This window comes from Pseudophryne corroboree, chromosome 6, assembly GCF_028390025.1.
Source record: "Pseudophryne corroboree isolate aPseCor3 chromosome 6, aPseCor3.hap2, whole genome shotgun sequence".
NCBI lineage: Eukaryota > Metazoa > Chordata > Amphibia > Anura > Myobatrachidae > Pseudophryne > Pseudophryne corroboree.
The window spans coordinates 577,526,719-577,551,635 of NC_086449.1; the positions used below are offsets into that span (position 1 = coordinate 577,526,719).

General features: G+C 47.6%; 1 protein-coding gene across 4 annotated transcripts in view; it reads right to left on the bottom strand.

Annotated features, from left to right (window-relative positions):
• The window catches only part of N4BP3 (NEDD4 binding protein 3), a 170,396-nt gene that overhangs the window by 46,715 nt on the left and 98,764 nt on the right, over window positions 1–24,917 (bottom strand). The window contains exon 3 of one of the 4 annotated variants that reach the window (XM_063927899.1): window positions 2,317–2,442. The exons of the other annotated variants lie outside the window; for them this stretch is intronic. The gene's annotated coding sequence lies outside the window, so the exon portion shown is untranslated. The remainder of the gene's footprint in view (window positions 1–2,316; window positions 2,443–24,917) is intronic. 4 annotated transcript variants of the gene reach the window in all.

The window sequence follows — 24,917 nt, forward strand, 5'->3', positions numbered from 1 at the left end:
CAAATTCCTTGCAGTGCCCATGGTGACACAATAACAGGGAGTGCTGACTGCGGACCCTGCTACTACCAGCAGCTGCTACCAGTACAGAACAAAACAGTCAGTATTAGTAGGTTATAGTAAAATAATAGTCTACCTATTAGTATTTGGAAATAGAAAATGTGTGTGCACTGAGGGTCCCTAATGACCCTGAGGGCCTCATTCAGATGCGATTGCTGCTTTTTTTTTGCCATCCGCAATTGCGACTATATGCTAATATGGGCAGAAGCTTACCTGAGCACAGAGACCCACTGCTGCCTTATTTCCGTCCGATGCCATACAAGTGCTGAAACATTGGTACCATTGTTGCAGATCAAGTCATCAAGCAGATTCTGAGTGCCTCTAAAGACGCGCAGGCTGAGCAGCTTTCCTGGGACGCAGATAGTTCTCCAGAAGCAAGTGAGATTGCAACTGCTAATTTATGCACACCCAGAAAACGCTGTATAAACCAGCCATGACATGCCTGCGTTTACCTGACCACTCCCCATTACCACCCTCAATTGCTGTCTACCGGTCACTCACTTTGCAACTGATCCTTCATTGAGAGTGTCATCGCAATTCAATCGCTACATGTGCGCACTGCGGCTCAGATGCATGCGCAGCATGAAGGCAACCACATCTGAATAAGGCCCTGAATGTCCGGTAGATTCAGATTTTGTTGTGTCCTCCCAGACCCATGGGAGCATACCAGCATCCTTGATCTTGCCCCCTTCACTTTATGGGAATTGTCATGACTAAGGCTTGCTCCCCCGCTGTCATACAGTAATTTCCGCCATTGTCCAGCGATGTGAATCGCAGCTCCATGCCTATTCACCAAGCCTTTCCATTTGGACCTCCTCACCAGGGATCTCCCAGAGAGCTTCAGAAAGTGTGTCTATAGCTTTCAAAAATTGCTATTTTTGTGAAACTGTCCTGATGATCAGATACAGAAGGGGAAAGGCCGCATAAGAATGTAGTTGTAGTTAGAAACTTCATGGGAAGAAGAGCTTACTGTGCCCCATATTTGGTATATATATTATATATATATATATATATATATATATATATATATATATATATATATATATATATATATAAAAAAAACTGGTCCAACCCACGACATGGCTGAATCTACACAGTTTAAATGGCTATAATACTGGTCCCACAGGTTGTTTTATGTTGAATGAATGACCCCCATTTTAATTATCTTAAGCACATTAGTGTTATTCTTAACCATTTGGGGGGTGCTACCACAGGCAAAATAAATCTGCACAAGAGAGAAAGGGAAAGGGTTCGAAATGCCCTATAGTTGTGCACACAATTAGTTTATTAAAATATAACTTTTATTATGATATGCAATAAAAACCAGCGAATTTTAAAAGGAAAAATAGAATGGTGTGAATAAGAAAGAAATCGTGATTAAAAATAAAATTGCTGCGCACTAGATGTCACGGAATTGACTCATATATTACTATTAAAATTTCTAGATAGTGGGGAGTATATCAGGAGTATATAATTCCTATATATCTGTAGTTGATATTTACACTACATTTCTACTGGCTGTAACGGAACTCCTAAAATAAATGTCTAAATTTTCTAATCCCTCCCAGGATAATCCTGGGAGGGATTAGAAAATGTAGACATTTATTTTAGGAGTTCCGTTACAGCCAGTAGAAATGTAGTGTAAATATCAACTACAGATATATAGGAATTATATACTCCTGATACACTCCCCACTATCTAGAAATTTTAATAGTAATATATGAGTCAATTCCGTGACATCTAGTGCGCAGCAATTTTATTTTTAATCACGATTTCTTTCTTATTCACACCATTCTATTTCTCCTTTTAAAATTCGCTGGTTTTTATTGCATATCATAATAAGGGTTATATTTTAATAAACTAATTGTGTGCACCACTATAGGGCATTTCGAACCCTTTCCATTTCTCTCTTGTCTATACAGTTTAAGCAAGTAGTATGCATGTTCACTTTTTGTGGGTAGTTGCCAACTCAAATAAGTATAAATATTCTCTTCCCAAGCTAATACACTTGCTAGACCGCTGTCACATTTATTTTTTTATTTTTTTTTAAATAGCATTTTTACTGAAACTTGAATAGGAGTCAGAACTGGTACTGCAACACAGGGAAAATATAAAATATATAATAAACAGACAATCCCCCATGCTAATATTTTAAAACAGAGAAAACAGAACAGGTTAGAAAATATTCTAGTGACTATGATAATACAAAGGCGACTTGAGGAGAAAAGAACCCGTTACACTTTACTTCTCCACAATTACCAGTTATAGGTCTTTCTCTAAACAATGACTTTTCTTTGTTACAGCAGTGTACAAGAAAGAATATTGTATATTCGGGATCGGTGTGAGATTCCTCCGCCCGGGATGCCGAGCTACCACATGGTCTTCCTGCCAATTAAAAATCATGGAAAATAATCAGACACGGCATTATTTACATGCATACTTTCTTACAGTCCCTCGAAGGCTAGGTCCAAGGAACAAGTATTGGAGGGTAACATAACAATGAGATTTGCATCACAATAGCCTTGCCCCCGCTGAGCTAAAAAACACTCTGTGTGGGGCGGCCTGATGACAACATCACTCACAATGAATAATGTCATCAAGCCGCCACCTACTTCAGAAGAGAGTGAAGTAGGATGCAGGGGGGTGGCCTATCACGCTGGAAAGACTGCATGAAATTCAGGGACCCTCCAGATATTACATGAGAGCAGACAAGTACAGTAGGTTATATAGAAAAAGCCATGGAAAAAATTCCATCTACCAATATGACGTGAAAATTTAGCAAAGCATTAATATTTAATTGCAGCATCTCCTTAATTCTATTTGGTTTTCTTTTCCTACATATATTTAAATATATCTAGGCACTACTATGCTTCCAAGCCAAAACTGTAACTGTGCGGTTGGCGCATGTTCCAACGCACTTTAGGGTGTTGTAACATTTTAGTCACACACCAGTGATTATAATGAAATTTGAAAACGTAAAATATGATGTAGTCCTAAATAACACATCCTAAACTGACTCAGTAATATAGAAGCTTTCATCTCCATAAGGTTTTCTACTCACTCCCAGGTGATACATAGTTTATCAAAGTAAATCATTTGGCAGCAAAGCCCTCAGCCACTTAACTGTAAGCAGAAACTGTTCCATTATTGCTTTCGGCAAAATAAAATCTTGGCAGGTCAGGTTTCATCCATTGTGAACACAACTACGCTGTCATGCGCTGGGTCTGAAACCACAACACTTCGTAAGAAAAGGACTGGCAATGTATCTGTGCACTGAATAATGTCTGGCTGGGGGACAAATACTTCACAAGACCGTAAACTTGTTCTATTCAATTTCCTCATCACAAAGTCTATTAATTTACATGGATAAGAATATCACTTAATAGAGAACGGCAAATAAACCAGTGACTAAATCGAGCATATTGTTCAGGGGACACACACCAAAAAAGAAAAGAAAAGAAAGAAAGACCTTATTATGTACATCAAAATACCCAATCATTTAAAGGGCACAATCAGGTGCGTAGCCAGAAATGTGTGGGCCCCATAGCAACATTTTAATGGGGCCCCTGTCCCAATGCTTCTAGAGAGAAATCTCTCTGCAGCAGTTAATTTAACAACTGCCCTAATAGTGCCCTAATTCATTTTCTGAACCACAGTAGAGCCTTATTTAATGTTATGACCCATAGTAGTGCCCTACTTCATGTTGTGAACCACAGTAGTGCCCTAGGTCACATTATGTCACATTGTAGGGCTGCCAGTGCACATTATGCCACACCGAACCCCCAATTCATATTATGACAGAGTGTCTCCACCTCATATTCTGTAACATTACAGTGCCTAAGTTCATATTATGTAACATTATAATGCCCTCCATTTCATGTTATACTATATATTACAATGAGCAGGTCCAGGAGCATACCTAGATATACAGTACTGCAGATCCCAAGGCAAAAGTTTATAAGGGCCCCTATGCATCATCCAATGGTAAAACATATTACACATGTAACTTTGACAGGGAAGGTGGCTCCTATCAGCTCTGGGCCCCATAGCAGCTGCACTCCCTGCACCTATCGTCGCTACACCCTTGGGCACAATTTAATCATTAAGAAGTCTGGATTAGTTTTGCTTCTGTGCACATTTTCCTGCAGACTTCTATGGGATGCGATGGAAAATGTGCGACGTTGGTGGTCATGAGGCGTTACATCGATTTCTCTGTTGCGTTGGGTGTGCGAGACTGGCAGTCGAGATCCCGGGGGTCATCATACTGATGCCAGGATCCCAACCACCAGAATGCCGACACAGGGGGGCGAGCGCAACGAAGCCCCCTGTGGGCTCGGTGGCTCACTGCGCTCACCACAGGTTCTAATCCCACTCCAAGGGTGTCGTGCCCTCGTCCCCCTGTGTCGGTATTCTGGCAATTGGGATCCCGGCGTCGGTATGCTGACCGCCAGGATCCCGACCGCCGGTCATCATACCGATGCCAGGATCCCAACCACCAGAATGTCGACACATGGAGGCGAGCGCAACGAAGCCCCTTGCGGGGTCAGTGGCTCACTGCGCTTACCACAGGTTCCAATCCCACTCCAAGGATGTCGTGCTCTCGGCCCCCTGTCGGCATTCTGGCGGTTGGGATCCCGGCATCGGTATGCTGACCGCCGGGATCCCGACAGTCGGTCATCATACCGATGCCACGATCCCAACCACCAGAATGCAGACACAGGGGGGCGAGCTAGTGATGAGCGGGTTCGGTTTCTCGGAAACCGAACCCCCCCGAACTTCAGCCTTTTTACACGGGTCCGAGCCGTGCTCGGATTCTCCCGTGTGGCTCGGGTAAACCGAGCGCGCCCGAACGTCATCATCCCGCTGTCGGATTCTCGCGAGACTCGGATTCTATATAAGCAGCCGCGCGTCGCCGCCATTTTCACACGTGCATTGAGATTGATAGGGAGAGGACGTGGCTGGCGTCCTCTCCGTTATAGTAGAAAAGAGTGACTTAGTTATAATTGTGGGGAGGATTGGGGACAGGGAGCAGCTGTTAGGGAGTACAGTGCAGGGTTTTGATTATACCACCAGTGAGTTTAATCCGTTGTTTCTCTGCCTGGAAAAAACGCTCCACCATATCTGTGCTCAGTGTGCTGCACTGCTGCATGATATATCTGTGCTGAGTGCACTGCTCACACTGCCTAATTGTGGGGACTGGGGAGCAGTTATAGCAGGAGTACAGTGCACAGTTTTGCTGACAGTGACCACCAGTCCAGTATACGTTTGTCTGCCTGAAAAACACTCCTGTGGTGGCTTTTTTTTTCTTCATACTAGTTTAGCAGTCTGCTGACAGTGTCCACCAGGTCCGTTATTATTATACAGTATATTATATATATATATATATAGCAGTACGGTAGGCCACGGCTGTACCTACCTCTGTGTCATCAGTGCACTCGTCCTCCATAAGTAATATAATACTATACTATCCATCAATCTACATTGTATACCTGTGGTGGCTTTTTTTTTCTTCATACTAGTTTAGCAGTCTGCTGACAGTGTCCACCAGGTCCGTTATTATTATACAGTATATTATATATAGCAGTACGGTAGGCCACGGCTGTACCTTCCTCTGTGTCGTCAGTGCACTCGTCCATAAGTAATATAATACTATACTATCCATCCATCTACATTATATACCTGTGGTGGCTTTTTTTTTTCTTCATACTAGTTTAGCAGTCTGCTGACAGTGTCCACCAGGTCCGTTATTATTATACAGTATATTATATATATATATATATATATATATATATATATATAGCAGTACGGTAGGCCACGGCTGTACCTACCTCTGTGTCGTCAGTGCACTCGTCCTCCATAAGTAATATAATACTATCCATCCATCTACATTGTATACCTGTGGTGGCTTTTTTTTTCTTCATACTAGTTTAGCAGTCTGCTGACAGTGTCCACCAGGTCCGTTATTATTATACAGTATATTATATATAGCAGTACGGTAGGCCACGGCTGTATCTACCTCTGTGTCGTCAGTGCACTCGTCGTCCATAAGTAATATAATACTATACTATCCATCCATCTACATTGTATACCTGTGGTGGCTTTTTTTTTTCTTCATACTAGTTTAGCAGTCTGCTGACAGTGTCCACCAGGTCCGTTATTATTATACAGTATATTATATATATATATATATAGCAGTACGGTAGGCCACGGCTGTACCTACCTCTGTGTCGTCAGTGCACTCGTCCTCCATAAGTAATATAATACTATACTATCCATCCATCTACATTGTATACCTGTGGTGGCTTTTAGTTGTGCGCATTAAAATATGGAGAACAAAAATGTGGAGGTTAAAAAAATAGGGAAAGATCAAGATCCACTTCCACCTCGTGCTGAAGCTGCTGCCACTAGTCATGGCCGAGACGATGAAATGCCATCAACGTCGTCTGCCAAGGCCGATGCCCAATGTCATAGTACAGAGCATGTAAAATCCAAAACACAAAAGATCAGTAAAAAAATGACCCAAAAATCAAAATTAAAAGCGTCTGAGGAGAAGCATAAACTTGCCAATATGCCATTTACGACACGGAGTGGCAAGGAACGGCTGAGGCCCTGGCCTATGTTCATGGCTAGTGGTTCAGCTTCACATGAGGATGGAAGCACTCAGCCTCTCGCTAGAAAAATGAAAAGACTTAAGCTGGCAAAAGCACAGCAAAGAACTGTGCGTTCTTCGAAATCACAAATCCCCAAGGAGAGTCCAATTGTGTCGGTTGCGATGCCTGACCTTCCCAACACTGGACAGGAAGAGCTTGCGCCTTCCACCATTTGCACGCCCCCTGCAAGTGCTGGAAGGAGCACCCGCAGTCCAGTTCCTGATAGTCAAATTGAAGATGTCAGTGTTGAAGTACACCAGGATGAGGATATGGGTGTTGCTGGCTCTGGGGAGGAAATTGACAAGGAGGATTCTGATGGTGAGGTGGTTTGTTTAAGTCAGGCACCCGGGGAGACACCTGTTGTCCGTGGGAGGAATATGGCCATTGACATGCCTGGTCAAAATACAAAAAAAATCAGCTCTTCGGTGTGGAATTATTTCAACACAAATGCGGACAACAGGTGTCAAGCCGTGTGTTGCCTTTGTCGAGCTGTAATAAGTAGGGGTAAGGACGTTAACCACCTCAGAACATCCTCCCTTATACGTCACCTGCAGTGCATTCATCATAAGTCAGTGACAAGTTCAAAAACTTTGGGCGACAGCGGAAGCAGTCCACTGACCAGTAAATCCCTTCCTCTTGTAACCAAGCTCACGCAAACCACACCACCAACTCCCTCAGTGTCAATTTCCTCCTTACCCAGGAAAGCCAATAGTCCTGCAGGCCATGTCACTGGCAAGTCTGACGAGTCCTCTCCTGCCTGGGATTCCTCCGATGCATCCTTGAGTGTAACGCCTACTGCTGCTGGCGCTGCTGTTGTTGCTGCTGGGAGTCGATGGTCATCCCAGAGGGGAAGTCGGAAGACCACTTGTACTACTTCCAGTAAGCAATTGACTGTCCAACAGTCCTTTGCGAGGAAGATGAAATATCACAGCAGTCATCCTGCTGCAAAGCGGATAACTGAGGCCTTGGCAGCCTGGGCGGTGAGAAACGTGGTTCCGGTATCCATCGTTACTTCAGAGCCAACTATAGACTTGATTGAGGTACTGTGTCCCCGGTACCAAATACCATCTAGGTTCCATTTCTCTAGGCAGGCGATACCGAAAATGTACACAGACCTCAGAAAAAGAGTCACCAGTGTCCTAAAAAATGCAGTTGTACCCAATGTCCACTTAACCACGGACATGTGGACAAGTGGAGCAGGGCAGACTCAGGACTACATGACTGTGACAGCCCACTGGGTAGATGTATTGCCTCCCGCTGCAAGAACAGCAGCGGCGGCACCAGTAGCAGCATCTCGCAAACGCCAACTCGTTCCTAGGCAGGCTACGCTTTGTATCACCGCTTTCCAGAATACGCACACAGCTGAAAACCTCTTACGGCAACTGAGGAAGATCATCGCAGAATGGCTTACCCCAATTGGACTCTCCTGGGGATTTGTGGCATCGGACAACGCCAGCAATATTGTGCGTGCATTACATCTGGGCAAATTCCAGCACGTCCCATGTTTTGCACATACCTTGAATTTGGTGGTGCAGAATTATTTAAAAAATGACAGGGGCGTGCAAGAGATGCTGTCGGTGGCCAGAAGAATTGCGGGCCACTTTCGGCGTACAGGCACCGCGTACAGAAGACTGGAGCACCACCAAAAACACCTGAACCTGCCCTGCCATCATCTGAAGCAAGAGGTGGTAACGAGGTGGAATTCAACCCTCTATATGCTTCAGAGGATGGAGGAGCAGCAAAAGGCCATTCAAGCCTATACATCTGCTCACGATATAGGCAAAGGAGGTGGAATGCACCTGTCTCAAGTGCAGTGGAGAATGATTTCAACGTTGTGCAAGGTTCTGCAACCTTTTGAACTTGCCACACGTGAAGTCAGTTCAGACACTGCCAGCCTGAGTCAGGTCATTCCCCTCAACAGGCTTTTGCAGAAGAAGCTGGAGACATTGAAGAAGGAGCTAAAACAGAGCGATTACGCTAGGCATGTGGGACTTGTGGATGGAGCCCTTCATTCGCTTAACCAGGATTCACGGGTGGTCAATCTGTTGAAATCAGAGCACTACATTTTGGCCACCGTGCTCGATCCAAGATTTAAAACTTACGTTGTATCTCTCTTTCCGGCAGACACAAGTCTGCAGGGGTTCAAAGACCTGCTGTTGAGAAAATTGTCAAGTCAAACGGAACGTGACCCGTCAACAGCTCCTTCTTCACATTCTCCCGCAACTGGGGGTGCGAGGAAAAGGCTAAGAATTCCGAGCCCACCCGCTGGCGGTGATGCAGGGCAGTCTGGAGCGAGTGCTGACATCTGGTCCGGACTGAAGGACCTGCCAACGATTACTGACATGTCGTCTACTGTCACTGCATATGATTCTCTCACCATTGAAAGAATGGTGGAGGATTATATGAGTGACCGCATCCAGGTAGGCACGTCAGACAGTCCGTATGTATACTGGCAGTAAAAAGAGGCAATTTGGAGGCCCTTGCAGAAACTGGCTTTATTCTACCTAAGTTGCCCTTCCTCCAGTGTGTACTCCGAAAGAGTGTTTAGTGCCGCCGCTCACCTTGTCAGCAATCGGCGTACGAGGTTACTTCCAGAAAATGTGGAGAAGATGATGTTCATTAAAATGAATTATAATCAATTCCTCCATGGAGACATTCACCAGCAGCAATTGCCTCCAGAAAGTGCACGGGGACCTGAGATGGTGGATTTCAGCAGTGGGGATGAATTAATAATCTGTGAGGAGGGGGATGTACACAGTGAAAGGGGTGATGAATCGGACGATGATGATGAGGTGGACATCTTGCCTCTGTAGAGCCAGTTTGTGCAAGGAGAGATTGATTGCTTCTTTTTTGGTGGGGGCCCAAACCAACCAGTCATTTCAGTCACAGTCGTGTGGCAGACCCTGTCGCTGAAATGATGGGTTCGTTAAAGTGTGCATGTCCTGTTTATACAACATAAGGGTGGGTGGGAGGGCCCAAGGACAATTCCATCTTGCACCTCTTTTTTCTTTCATTTTTCTTTGCGTCATGTGCTGTTTGGGGAGTATTTTTTGAAGGGCCATCCTGCGTGACACTGCAGTGCCACTCCTAGATGGGCCAGGTGTTTGTGTCGGCCACTTGGGTCGCTGAGCTTAGTCCCACAGCTACCTCATTGCGCCTCTTTTTTTCTTTGCGTCATGTGCTGTTTGGGGAGTATTTTTTTGAAGGGCCATCCTGCGTGACACTGCAGTGCCACTCCTAGATGGGCCAGGTGTTTGTGTCGGCCACTTGTGTCGCTTAGCTTAGTCACACAGCGACCTTGGTGTGCCTCTTTTTTTCTTTGCATCATGTGCTGTTTGGGGACAATTTTTTGGAAGTGCCATCCTGCCTGACACTGCAGTGCCACTCCTAGATGGGCCAGGTGTTTGTGTCGGCCACTTGTGTCGCTTAGCTTAGCCATCCAGCGACCTCGGTGCAAATTTTAGGACTAAAAATAATATTGTGAGGTGTTCAGAATAGACTGAAAATGAGTGGAAATTATGGTTATTGAGGTTAATAATACTATGGGATCAAAATGACCCCCAAATTCTATGATTTAAGCTGTTTTTTAGGGTTTTTAAAAAAAACACCCAAATCCGACAAAAAAAAATTCGGTGAGGTTTTGCCAAAACGCGTTCGAACCCAAAACACGTCCGCGGAACCGAACCCAAAACACAAAACCCGAAAAATTTCCGGTGCACATCACCAGGGCGAGCGCAACGAAGCCCCTTGCGGGCTCGGTGGCTCACTGTGCTCGCCACAGGTTCTAATCCCACTCCAAGGGTGTCGTGCCCTCGTCCCCATGTTATTATTCTGCCAATCGGGATCCCAGTGTCAGAATGCTGACTGTCGGGATCCCGACCGACGGTCATCATACAGAATGCCGAGACAGGGGGGCGAGCGTAACGAAGCCCCTTGCGGGCTTGGTGGCTCACTGCGCTTACCACAGGTTTCAATCCCACTCCAAGGATGTCGTGCTCTCGGCCCCCTGTCGGCATTCTGTCGGTCGGGATCCCGGCGTAGGTATGCTGACCGCTGGGATCCCGACCGCCGGTCTCGTAACTACATCCCTCTGTGTTACCTTGTGGTCAGTGCCAACTAAATTGCCTCCTAAGTGTGGATGCATTTGTGTATAGAACCATAACAGACCCTGTATGCATTATAGATAATGTTATTGTATATATGAAATAAGGTACTTCACAATATGAAAACTTTGAGATATTTACAGATCCTGAAATAACCAAAGTCTACATCAGCTAGAAACTGCTAGGGTATGTATACCCTGTAAGGGCCAAATTCTTTTAGTTTCAGCAATCAATGTAGAAAAGCTTAAATTATTGTATTTACTGCATGGGTGCTGTTCAATTGAAAAATGTCTATCCCAATAATTCTGCCTGATGTCAGGAAAGTGGGAAAATCCCTCCGTACTCCCCAAAAAGTGTCAAATAACTGGATAATAGTAAACAAGGCGATTAATGGTCAAATGCAAAGTATTTGGGGCTCTTAAAATGTGTCAAATGGTTGATTTTTGCATTTTTATTTTTACCAACAATGGAAAAGTACTAGACTGCAAGTTTTTTCGTTTATTTTTTTTTTCCCAGCAAAGTCTGTAGATGAATTTGGTGTAGATAAAGTTGCCTGTATAGTGATTTTTGTTATTTTAAGCCACTTTGAACATGTAACTCCCAGCTGGAAGCTTAAAAACACCTTTCCCATTAGGGCTGTGAAAAAAAATAAAGGGGAAGAGAGGAGAGACACATATAGACAAACTAGTAGAAGGGAAGGTTAGGGAAAGAACAGGTAGGTGAGAGGGTAGAGAATCACAAAAATATATGGGACCATAATAAGAATTCTGTTGAATGCAGTGAAAAATAATTCAGTAAATAAATTAGTGGATCCAGAGCACACCCTATATGGCTAAAAGGTGAGCTCTGTACTCCATACTTGCCCACCTGACCCTCTCCATGAGGGAGAAAATGCTCTGTTCCTGGACTTTCCTGGTAATGTATGATTGCCATCACCTGTGGTGAAACACCTTTCTTATCAATTAACTAGCTCACCACAGGTGATGGCAATCATACATTACCAGGAAAGTCCAGGAACAGAGCATTTTCTCCCGCATGGAGAGGGTCAGGTAGGCAAGTATGCTGTACTCATCAGAATGCCTATTTGTTAACCAAGAAAATGAGGTGGCTTTGAATTACTGGTTCCTATCCTGGATTGAAATGTGCTAATCCTCTATTTCCATGTACATATATATATCTGTCATCTTAAACCACACCTAGATCAGGGGATGAGGGACCCTCCAGTAAATAAAGATCACTGCTTTAACTGAATTGTTAAAGTGATTAAGGTTTTATACAGTATTTAGAGATTGTTGCTCAGTCTTATAGCCTGACCAACGAAGGCTGGCTACACACTAGAATGAGGTGTAGCCAGCCTATCCGATGGCAACGAGATATGCATACACACGTGCATGATGCAGGGGACAATAAGCCTAATTCAGATCTGATCGCAGCAGCAAATTTGTTAGCAGTTGGGCAAAACCATGTGCACTGTAGGTGGGGGCAGATATAACATGTGCAGAGAGAGGTAGATTTGGGTGGGTTGTGTTCAAACTGAAATCTAAATTGCAGTGTAAAAATAAAGCAGCCAGTATTTACCCTGCACAGAAACAAAATAACCCACCCAATCTAGCTAACAAATTTGCTGCTGCGATCAGGTCTGAATTAGGCCCTGTGGCACAATGTAGGATGCCATGCTGCATTAGTCAGAATCACATCTTACACTATGGGCTATATTCAATAAGAGTCGGAAACTGCCGTCTTGTCGGAAAGACGGCAGTTTCCGACTGATTTAGGTCGGAAGGGGTTCCGATCTATTCAATAGGGGCTATTTTTTTCCGACAAGTCGGGAATTCCCAACTTGTCGGAAAACACGTGGATCGGCGAAATAGCTTCCGATCCGCGTGCATCTGTCGGAAATGGGGCCAAATCCGACAATCTCAATCCGACTTTAAAAAAAAGTCAGATTGAGAAGATCAGACAGGGGAGCGGGGCGAGGGAGGGAGAGAGTGTGCTTACCAACTGGGGCAGCTGGAGCCGCGGTCGGTGGAGGACACTCTCCTCTCTGACGGGCGTCCCCCCGGCCAGGCTCCTCTCTCCCGGCAGCGCTACACAGCTCCCCAGGCGGCTCCACGGCAGCGCTCCCTGGCGACACAGGCGGCTACACAGCTCCCCAGGCGGCTCCACGGCAGCGCTCCCTGGCGACACAGGCGGCTACACGGCTCCCCAGGGGGCTCCACGGCAGCGCTGCCCGGCTACACGGTTCTCCGGTTACACAGGTGGCTATATGGCAGTGTGCGGCTCCCTCCAGTAGCACCCTGTGATCACACACACAGGGACCTGCTGACAGCAGCAGCACGGACGCCGGCCAAATCCTATAGTCGTATTTGGCCGATCTTTGCATGTCGGAATGGACCAGACTCTTATTGAATATACCCCTATATCTTCTGGTTGGCCATGCAGCACAGCCGACTGGCTGCAAAATTGTGGGTACACAATAAACGATCCGGACGATATGTCGTACCTATTTGGACGGAAATATATTATTCCGAATTTATTCTAGGGTGTACTCACCCAAATACTCGTAGTCCGTAGTGGATGCTGGGGACTCCGTAAGGACCATGGGGATTAGCGGCTCCGCAGGATACTGGGCACAACTATAAAGAAAGCTTTAGACTACCTGGTGTGCACTGGCTCCTCCCACTAAGACCCTCCTCCAGACTTCAGTTAGGATACTGTGCCCGGAAGAGCTGACACAATAAGGAAGGATTTTGAATCCCGGGTAAGACTCATACCAGCCACACCAATCACACCGTATAACTCGTGATACAATACCCAGTTAACAGTATGATAACAACTGAGCCTCTCAACAGATGGCTCAACAATAGCCCTTTAGTTAAGCAATAACTATATACAAGTATTGCAGACAATCCGCACTTGGGATGGGCGCCCAGCATCCACTACAGACTACGAGAAATAGAATTACCGGTGAGTAAATTCTTATTTTCTCTAACGTCCTAGTGGATGCTGGGGACTCCGTAAGGACCATGGGGATTATACCAAAGCTCCCAAACGGGCGGGAGAGTGCGGATGACTCTGCAGCACCGAATGGGCAAACTCTAGGTCCTCCTCAGCCAGGGTGTCAAACTTGTAGAATTTAGCAAACGTGTTTGACCCCGACCAAGTAGCTGCTCGGCAAAGTTGAAGAGCCGAGACCCCTCGGGCAGCCGCCCAAGAAGAGCCCACCTTCCTCGTGGAATGGGCTTTTACTGATTTAGGATGCGGAAGTCCAGCCGCAGAATGTGCAAGCTGAATCGTACTACAGATCCAGCGAGCAATAGTCTGCTTTGAAGCAGGTGCACCCAACTTGTTGGGCGCATACAGGATAAAGAGCGAGTCAGTCTTTCTGACTCCAGCTGTCCTGGAAACATAGATTTTCAGGGCCCTGACTACGTCCAACAACTTGGAAGCCTCCAAGTCATTTGTAGCCGCAGGCACCACGATAGGTTGGTTCAGATGAAAAGCTGATACCACTTTGGGGAGAAACTGGGGACGAGTCCTCAATTCTGCCCTATCCATATGGAAAATCAGATAAGGGCTTTTACATGACAAAGCCGCCAATTCTGATACATGCCTGGCCGAAGCCAAGGCCAACAACATGACCACTTTCCACGTGAGATATTTCAAATCCACGGTTTTCAGTGGCTCAAACCAATGTGACTTTAGGAAATCCAACACCACGTTGAGATCCCAAGGTGCCACTGGAGGCACAAAAGGGGGCTGAATATGCAGCACTCCCTTAACAAAAGTCTGAACTTCAGGTAGTGAAGCCAGTTCTCTGGAAGAAAATCGATAGAGCCGAAATCTGGACCTTAATGGAACCCAATTTAAGGCCCATAGTCACCCCTGACTGTAGGAAGTGCAGGAAACGGCCCAGCTGAAATTCCTCCGTTGGGGCCTTCCTGGCCTCACACCACGCAACATATTTTCGCCATATGCGGTGATAATGGTTTGCGGTAACTTCTTTCCTAGCTTTAATCAGCGTAGGAATGACTTCCTCCGGAATGCCCTTTTCCTTCAGGATCCGGTGTTCAACCGCCATGCCGTCAAACGCAGCCGCGGTAAGTCTTGGAACAGACAGGGCCCCTGCTGCAGCAAGTCTTGTCTGAGCGGTAGAGGCCATGGGTCCTCTGACATCATTTCTTGAAGTTCCGGGTACCAAGCTCTTCTTGGCCAATCCGGAACAATGAGTATAATTCTTACTCCTCTTCTCCTTATTATCCTCAGTACCTTTGGTATGAGAGGAAGAGGAGGGAACACATAAACCGACCGGTACACCCACGGTGTCACTAGAGCGTCCACAGCTATCGCCTGCGGGTCTCTCGACCTGGCGCAATATTTTTCTAGCTTTTTGTTTAGGCGGGACGCCATCATGTCCACCTGTGGCCTTTTCCAACGGTTTACAATCATTTGAAAGACTTCTGGATGAAGTCCCCACTCTCCCGGGTGGAGGTCGTGCCTGCTGAGGAAGTCTGCTTCCCAGTTGTCCACTCCCGGAATGAACACTGCTGACAGTGCTAACACGTGATTTTCCGCCCATCGGAGAATCCTTGTGGCTTCTGCCATTGCCGTCCTGCTTCTCGTGCCGCCCTGTCGATTTACATGGGCGACCGCCGTGGTGTTGTCTGACTGGATCAGTACCGGCTGGTTTTGAAGCAGGGGTTTTGCCTAACTTAGGGCATTGTAAATGGCCCTCAGTTCCAGAATATTTATGTGCAGGGAAGTCTCCTGACTTGACCATAGTCCTTGGAAGTTTCTTCCCTGTGTGACTGCCCCCCAGCCTCGAAGGCTGGCATCCGTGGTACCAGGACCCAGTCCTGTATGCCGAATCTGCGGCCCTCTTGAAGATGAGCACTCTGCAGCCACCACAGCAGAGACACCCTTGTCTTTGGAGACAGGGTTATCAGCCGATGCATCTGAAGATGCGATCCGGACCACTTGTCCAGCAGGTCCCACTGAAAGGTTCTTGCATGAAACCTGCCGAATGGAATCGCTTCGTAGGAAGCTACCATCTTTCCCAGGATCCGCGTGCAGTGATGCACCGACACCTGTTTTGGTTTTAGGAGGCCTCTGACTAGAGATGACAGCTCCTTGGCCTTCTCCTGCGGGAGAAACACTTTTTTCTGTTCTGTGTCCAGAACCATCCCCAGGAACAGTAGACGTGTCGTAGGGACCAGCTGTGACTTTGGAATGTTTAGAATCCAGCCGTGCTGTAGTAGCAACTTTCCGAGATAGTGCTACCCCGACCAACAACTGCTCTCTGGACCTCGCCTTTATCAGGAGATTGTCCAAGTACGGGATAATTAAAACACCCTTCTTTCGAAGGAGTATCATCATTTCGGCCATTACCTTGGTAAAGACCGTCGGAGCCGTGGATAGACCGAACGGCAACGTCTGGAATTGGTAATGACAATCCTGTACCACAAATCTGAGGTACTCCTGGTGAGGATGGTAAATGGGGACATGCAGGTAAGCATCCTTGATGTCCAGTGATACCATGTAATCCCCCTCGTCCAGGCTTGCAATAACCGCCCTGAGCGATTCCATCTTGAACTTGAATTTTTTTATATATGTGTTCAAGGATTTCAAATTTAAAATGGGTCTCACCGAACCGTCCGGTTTCGGTACCACAAACATTCTGGAATAGTAACCCCGTCCTTGTTGAAGTAGGGGTACCTTTACTATCACCTGTTGTGAATACAGCTTGTGAATTGCCTGTAACACTGCCTCCCTGCCTGAGGGAGTGGTTGGCAAGGCAGATTTGAGGAAACGGCGGGGGGGGAGACGTCTCGAATTCCAGCTTGTACCCCTGAGATACTATCTGAAAAATCCAGGGATCCACCCGTGAGCGAGCCCACTGATTGCTGAAAAATTTGAGACGGGCCCCCACCGTGCCTGGCTCCGCCTGTGAAGCCCCAGCGTCATGCTGTGGACTTAGAGGAAGCGGGGAAGGACTTTTGCTCCTGGGAACTGGCTGTATGCTGCAGCTTCTTTCCCCTACCTCTGCCTCTGGGCAGAAAGGACGCGCCTTTAACCCGCTTGCCCCTATTGGGCCGAAAGGACTGTACCTGATAATACGGTGCTTTCTTTGGTTGTGAGGGAATATGGGATAAAAATGTAGACTTCCCAGCTGTTGCTGTGGAAACGAGGTCCGAGAGACCATCCCCGAACAACTCCTCACCCTTATAAAGGCAGAACTTCAATGTGTCGTTTGGAATCTGCATCTCCTGTCCACTGCCGAGTCCATAACCCTCTCCTGGCAGAAATGGACATTGCACTAATTTTGGATGCCAGCCGGCAAATATCCCTCTGTGCATCCCTCATGTATAAAAGTGCGTCTTTTATATGCTCTACGTTTAGCAATATAGTGTCCCTGTCTAGGGTATCTATATTTTCTGACAGGGAATCTGACCACGCAGCAGCAGCAGCACTGCACATCCAGGCTGACGCAATAGCTGGTCTCAGTATAACACCTGTGTGTGTATATATAGATTTCAGGATAGCCTCCTGCTTTCTATCAGCAGATTCCTTCAGGGCGGCCGTATCCGGAGACGGTAGTGCCACCTTCTTTGACAAGCGTGTGAGCGCTTTATCCACCCTAGGGGATGTTTCCCAGCGTGACCTATCCTCTGGCGGGAAAGGGTACGCCATTAGTAACCTCTTAGAAATTACCAGCTTCTTGTCAGGAGAAGCCCACGCTTCTTCACACACTTCATTTAACTCTTCAGATGGAGGAAAAGCTACTGGTAGTTTTTTCTCTCCAAACATAATACCCTTTTTTGTGGTACCGGGGGTAACATCAGAAATGTGCAACACATTTTTCATTGCCTCAATCATGTAACGTGTGGCCCTACTGGAAGTTACATTAGTCTCATCGTCGTCGACACTGGAGTCAGTATCCGTGTCGACATCTGTGTCTGTCATCTGAGGTAGCGGGCGTTTTAGAGCCCCTGATGACTTTTGAGACGCCTGGGCAGGCACAGGCTGAGAAGCCGGCTGTCCCACATTAGGTATGTCGTCAAACCTTTTATGCAAGGAGTTGACACTGTTGCGTAATTCCTTCCACAGCACCATCCACTCAGGTGTCGACCCCGCAGGGGGTGACATCACGTTTACAGGCATTTGCTCCGCCTTCACATAAGCCTCCTCATCAAACATGTCGACACAGCCGTAAACACACAGGGAATGCTCTGACAGAGGACAGGACCCCACAAAGCCCTTTGGGGAGACAGAGAGAGAGTATGCCAGCACACACCAGAGCGCTATATAACACAGGGATCCCACTATAAATGAGTGTTTTCCCTTATAGCTGCTTTTTTATATATCAAATATATATATCTATACTGCGCCTAAATTTAGTGCCCCCCCTCTCTTTTTTACCCTTCTGTAGTGTTCAGACTGCAGGGGAGAGTCAGGGAGCTTCCTTCCAGCGGAACTGTGAGGGAAAAATGGCGCCAGTGTGCTGAGGGAGATAGCCCCGCCCCTTTTTCGGCTGACTTTCTCCCGCTTTTTCTGGAATACTGGCAGGGGTAATTTTACATCTATATAGCCTCTAGGACTATATATGATGTAGATTTGCCAGCCAAGGTGTCATATATTGCCCTCAGGGCGCCCCCCCCCCCAGCGCCCTGCACCCATCAGTGACCGGAGTGTGAGGTGTACATGAGGAGCAATGGCGCACAGCTGCAGTGCTGTGCGCTACCTTGGTGAAGACCGAAGTCTTCTGCCGCCGATTTTCCGGACCTCTTCGTTGCTTCTGGCTCTGTAAGGGGGACGGCGGCGCGGCTCCGGGAACGAACACCAAGGTCGGGTCCTGCGGTCGATCCCTCTGGAGCTAATGGTGTCCAGTAGCCTAAGAAGCCCAAACTACCACCTGTTAGGTAGGTTCGCTTCTTCTCTCTCCCCTTAGTCCCTCGCTGCAGTGAGTCTGTTGCCAGCAGATCTCACTGTAAAATAAAAAACCTAAATATACTTTCTTTCTAGGAGCTCAGGAGAGCCCCTAGTGTGCATCCAGCTCAGCCGGGCACAAGAATCTAACTGAAGTCTGGAGGAGGGTCTTAGTGGGAGGAGCCAGTGCACACCAGTAGTCTAAAGCTTTCTTTATAGTTGTGCCCAGTCTCCTGCGGAGCCGCTAATCCCCATGGTCCTTACGGAGTCCCCAGCATCCACTAGGACGTTAGAGAAATAAGAATTTACTCACCGGTAATTCTACTTCTCGTAGTCCGTAGTGGATGCTGGGAACTCCGTAAGGACCATGGGGAATAGACGGGCTCCGCAGGAGACTGGGCACTCTAAAAGAAAGATTAGGTACTATCTGGTGTGCACTGGCTCCTCCCTCTATGCCCCTCCTCCAGACCTCAGTTAGGGAAACTGTGCCCGGAAGAGCTGACACAACAAGGAAAGGATTTAGAATCCAGGGTAAGACTCATAGCAGCCACACCAATCACACAACTTGTGATAACCATACCCAGTTAACAGTATGAACAACAACTGAGCCTCCTTTTACGGATGGCTCATAACAATAACCCTTTAGTGAAGCAATAACTATATACATGTATTGCAGAGAGTCCGCACTTGGGACGGGCGCCCAGCATCCACTACGGACTACGATAAATAGAATTACCGGTGAGTAAATTCTTATTTTCTCTGACGTCCTAGTGGATGCTGGGAACTCCGTAAGGACCATGGGGATTATACCAAAGCTCCCAAACGGGCGGGAGAGTGCGGATGACTCTGCAGCACCGAATGAGCAAACTCAAGGTCCTCCTCAGCCAGGGTATCAAATTTGTAGAATTTAGCAAATGTGTTTGAACCCGACCAAGTAGCAGCTCGGCAAAGCTGTAAAGCCGAGACCCCTCGGGCAGCCGCCCAAGAAGAGCCCACCTTCCTTGTGGAATGGGCTTTCACTGATTTAGGATGCGGCAGTCCAGCCGCAGAATGTGCCAGCTGAATCGTGCAACAGATCCAGCGAGCAATAGTTTGCTTTGAAGCAGGAGCACCCAGCTTGTTGGGTGCATGCAGGATAAATAGCGAGTCAGTTTTCCTGACTCCAGCCGTCCTGGAAACATAAATTTTCAAAGCCCGGACTACGTCCAGCAACTTGGAATCCTCCAAGTCCCGAGTAGCCGCAGGCACCACAATAGGTTGGTTCAAATGAAACGCTGATACCACCTTTGGGAGAAATTGGGGACGAGTCCTCAATTCTGCCATGTCCATATGGAAGATCAGATACGGGCATTTACATGACAAAGCCGCCAATTCTGACACACGCCTAGCTGAAGCTAAGGCCAACAGCATGACCACCTTCCACGTGAGATACTTTAGCTCCACGGTCCTAAATGGCTCAAACCAGTGTGATTTCAGGAAATCCAACACAACGTTAAGATCCCAAGGTGCCACTGGAGGCACAAAAGGGGGCTGAATATGCAGCACTCCCTTTACAAACGTCTGGACTTCAGGCAGTGAAGCCAGTTCTTTTTGAAAGAAAATAGATAGGGCCGAAATCTGGACCTTAATGGACCCCAATTTTAGGCCCATAGTCACCCCTGACTGTAGGAAGTGCAGAAATCGACCCAGCTGGAATTCCTATGTTGGGGCCTTCCTGGCCTCACACCAAGCGACATATTTCCGCCATATGCGGTGATAATGCTTTGCTGTCACATCCTTCCTAGCTTTTATCAGCGTAGGAATCACTTCATCTGGAATGCCCTTTTCCATTAGGATCCGGCGTTCAACCGCCATGCCGTCAAACGCAGCCGCGGTAAGTCTTGGAACAGACAGGGCCCCTGCTGTAACAGGTCCTGTCTGAGAGGCAGAGGCCATGGGTCCTCTGAGATCATTTCTTGTAGTTCTGGGTACCAAGTTCTTTTTGGCCAATCCGAAACGATGAGTATAGTTCTTACTCCTCTCTTTCTTACTATCCTCAGTACCTTGGGTATGAGAGGAAGAGGAGGGAACACATAAACCGACTGGTACACCCACGGTGTCACTAGTGCGTCCACAGCTATCGCCTGAGGGTCCCTTGACCTGGCGCAATATTTTTTTAGCTTTTTGTTGAGGCGGGACGCCATCATGTCCACCCGTGGCAGTTCCCAGCGATTTACAATCTGTGTGAAGACTTCTTGATGAAGTCCCCACTCTCCCGGGTGGAGGTCGTCTGCAGCCACCACAGCAGAGACACCCTGGCCCTTGGGGACAGGGTGATCAACCGATGCATCTGAAGATGCGATCCGGACCATTTGTCCAACAGATCCCACTGAAAGATCCTTGCATGGAACCTGCCGAAGGGAATTGCTTCGTAAGAAGCCACCATCTTTCCCAGGACTCGCGTGCAGTGATGCACCGACACCTGTTTTGGTTTCAGGAGGTCCCTGACCAGAGATGACAATTCCTGGGCCTTCTCCACCGGGAGAAACACCTTCTTCTGTTCTGTGTCCAGAATCATGCCCAGGAAAAGCAGACGCATCGCAGGAATCAGCTGCGACTTTGGGATATTCAGAATCCAGCCGTGCTGTTGCAACACTTCCTGAGAGAGTGCTACGCTGACCAACAACTGCTCTCTGGACCTCGCCTTTATGAGGAGATCGTCCAAGTACGGGATAATTATAACTCCCTTCTTCCGAAGGAGTATCATCATTTCGGCCATTACCTTGGTAAATATTCTCGGTGCCGTGGAGAGACCAAACGGCAACGTCTGGAATTGGTAATGACAGTCCTGTACCACAAACCTGAGGTATTCCTGGTGAGGTGGGTAAATGGGGACATGCAAGTAAGCATCCTTGATGTCCAGTGACACCATAAAATCCCCCTCTTCCAGGCTTGCAATAACCGCCCTGAGCGATTCCATTTTGAACTTCTTTATATAAGTGTTCAAGGATTTTAAATTCAGAATGGGTCTCACCGAACCGTCCGGTTTCGGTACCACAAACATTGTGGAATAGTAACCCCTGCCCTGTTGAAGGAGGGGGACCTTGATTATCACCTGCTGGAGGTACAGCTTGTGAATTGCCGCCAGTACTACCTCCCTTTCCCTGGGAGCAGCTGGCAAGGCTGATTTGAGGTAACGGCGAGGGGGAATCGCCTCGAACTCCAGCTTGTATCCCTGAGATACAATTTGTACAGCCCAGAGATCCACTTGTGAGCGAACCCACTGGTTGCTGAAGTTTCGGAGATGCGCCCCCACCGCACCTGGCTCCGCCTGTGGAGCCCCAACGTCATGCGGTGGACTTAGTGGAAGCAGGGGAGGATTTTTGTTCCTGGGAACTGGCTGCCTGATGCAGCTTCTTTCCTCTACCCTTGCCTCTGGCCAGAAAGGATGCTCCTCTGACCCGCTTGCCTTTCTGAGGCCGAAAGGACTGCACTTGATAATACGGTGCTTTCTTAGGCTGTGAGGGAACCTGAGGTAAAAAAGTCGACTTCCCAGCAGTTGCTGTGGATACGAGGTCCGAGAGACCGTCCCCAAACAATTCCTCACCCTTATAAGGCAAAACCTCCATGTGTTTTTTAGAATCAGCATCACCTGTCCACTGCCGAGTCCATAATACTCTCCTGGCAGAAATGGACATTGCATTAATTCTAGATGCCAGCAGGCAAATGTCCCTCTGGGCATCCCGCATATATAAGACGACGTCTTTTATATGTTCGATGGTTAGCAAAACAGTATCCCTGTCGAGGCAATCAATGTTGTCTGACAGGGTATCAGTCCATGCTGCTGCAGCACTACACATCCAGGCTGAAGCAATAGCAGGTCTCAGTAGAGTACCAGAGTGTGTATACACAGACTTCAGGATAGCTTCCTGCTTTCTATCTGCAGGCTCCTTTAGGGCGGCCGTATCCTGAGACGGCAGTGCCACCCTTTTAGATAAGCGTGTCAGCGCCTTGTCCACCCTAGGGGATGTTTCCCAACGTAACCTATCCGTTGGCGGGAAAGGGTACGCCATCAGTAACCTCTTAGAAATCACTAGTTTCTTATCAGGGGAACTCCACGCTTCTTCACACAAATCATTTAATTCATCAGATGGGGGAAAAGTCACTGGCTGCTTTTTCTCCCCAAACATAATACCCCTCTTGGTGGTAACCGGGTTAATATCAGAAATGTGCAATACATCTTTCATTGCAGTAATCATGCATCGGATGGCTTTTGTAGACTGTACATTTGTCTCATCCTCATCTACACTGGAGTTAGACTCCGTGTCGACAACTGTGTCTACCATCTGAGCTAGTGGGCGTTTATGAGCCCCTGACGGCTTCTGAGTCGCCTGGGCAGGCGCGGGCTGAGACCCCGGCTGTCCCAAGGCTGCTGCGTCATCGAACCTTTTATGTAAGGAGTTGACACTGTCGGTTAAGACCTTCCACATATCCATCCAATCAGGTGTCGGCCCCGTCCGGGCGACACCACACTTATCTGCCCCTGCTCCGCCTCCACGTAACCCTCATCAAACATGTCGACACAGCCGTACCGACACACCGCACACATACAGGGAATGCTCAGACTGAGGATAGGACCCCACAAAGTCCTTTGGGGAGACAGAGAGAGAGTATGCCAGCACACACCACAGCGCTATATAACACAGGGATTTACACTATAAAAAGTGATTTACCCAATAGCTGCTTAAATATCTTATTTGCGCCTAAATATATGTGCCCCCCCCTCTCTTTTTTACCCTTCTTGTATCAGGATACTGCAGGGGAGAGCCTGGGGAGCTGCTTCCAGCGGAGCTGTGAAGGGAAAATGGCGCTGGTGTGCTGAGGAAGAAGGCCCCGCCCCCTCAGCGGCGGGCTTCTGTCCCGCGTTTTATGTAACTTAATGGCGGGGTTTTTTACACATATACAGTTTTCAGACTGTATTATGTGTATTTTAAGTGCCAAAAGGTATTATAATTGCTGCCCAGGGCGCTCCCCCCCAGCGCCCTGCACCCTACAGTGACCGGAGTGTGTGGTGTGCTGTGGGAGCAATGGCGCACAGCTGCGGTGCTGTGCGCTACCTTAATGAAGACAGGAGTCTTCTGCCGCCGATTTCATCGCTTCTCTTCTGTATTCTGGCTCTGCAAGGGGGACGGCGGCGCGGCTCCGGGAACGGACGATCGAGGTCGGGCCCCGTGTTCGAACCCTCTGGAGCTAATGGTGTCCAGTAGCCTAAGAACCACAAGCTAGCTGCAAGCAGGTAGGTTTGCTTCTCTCCCCTCAGTCCCACGTAGCAGTGAGTCTGTTGCCAGCAGATCTCACTGAAAATAAAAAACATAACAAATACTTTCTTTTCTAGCAAGCTCAGGAGAGCCCACTAGGAGCACCCAGCTCTGGCCGGGCACAGATTCTAACTGAGGTCTGGAGGAGGGGCATAGAGGGAGGAGCCAGTGCACACCAGATAGTACCTAATCTTTCTTTTAGAGTGCCCAGTCTCCTGCGGAGCCCGTCTATTCCCCATGGTCCTTACGGAGTTCCCAGCATCCACTAGGACGTCAGAGAAATGTGGATGTACTGACTCGGAGACACTTAATAAAACCACACACATCAATATTGGTGGGCTAATATTAATCAATTACACCTGCTTAAAATGAGTTGCGGAGTCTCAATAAATATAGAAAGAAGAAAAGGGATTTAAAGAAGTGCCATCAATAGAGCAAAAGTGCATTAATTAAAAAGTATTTTAATGAATCATATAACATGTATATCAATATGCAAGCATTCACAGTAAAAACATTCACAATATACATAAAACAACCCCCGGCTGGAAACATATACAAATAATGTCCATAGAGACCAAACAGTCAATTTGTTGGTAAATATCTTTGGTTGGTGGTAAATATATAGACAAAAATTCTCTCAGCAGCTGTAATAGGCCCTACACACTGGCCGATCTGCCGCCGAGCTGCCCGATGGCGGATACGGCCGACGGGTGACCCGGCGGCGGGGGAGGGGGGGGCAGTGATGGAGGGAGTGAAGTTTCTTCACTCCCCCCGTCACCCGGCTGCATTGAAGTGCAGGCAAATATGGACGAGATCGTCCATACTGGCCTGCAAGTACAGCCGACGGGGGACCAGCGATGAACGAGCGCGGGGCCACGCATCGT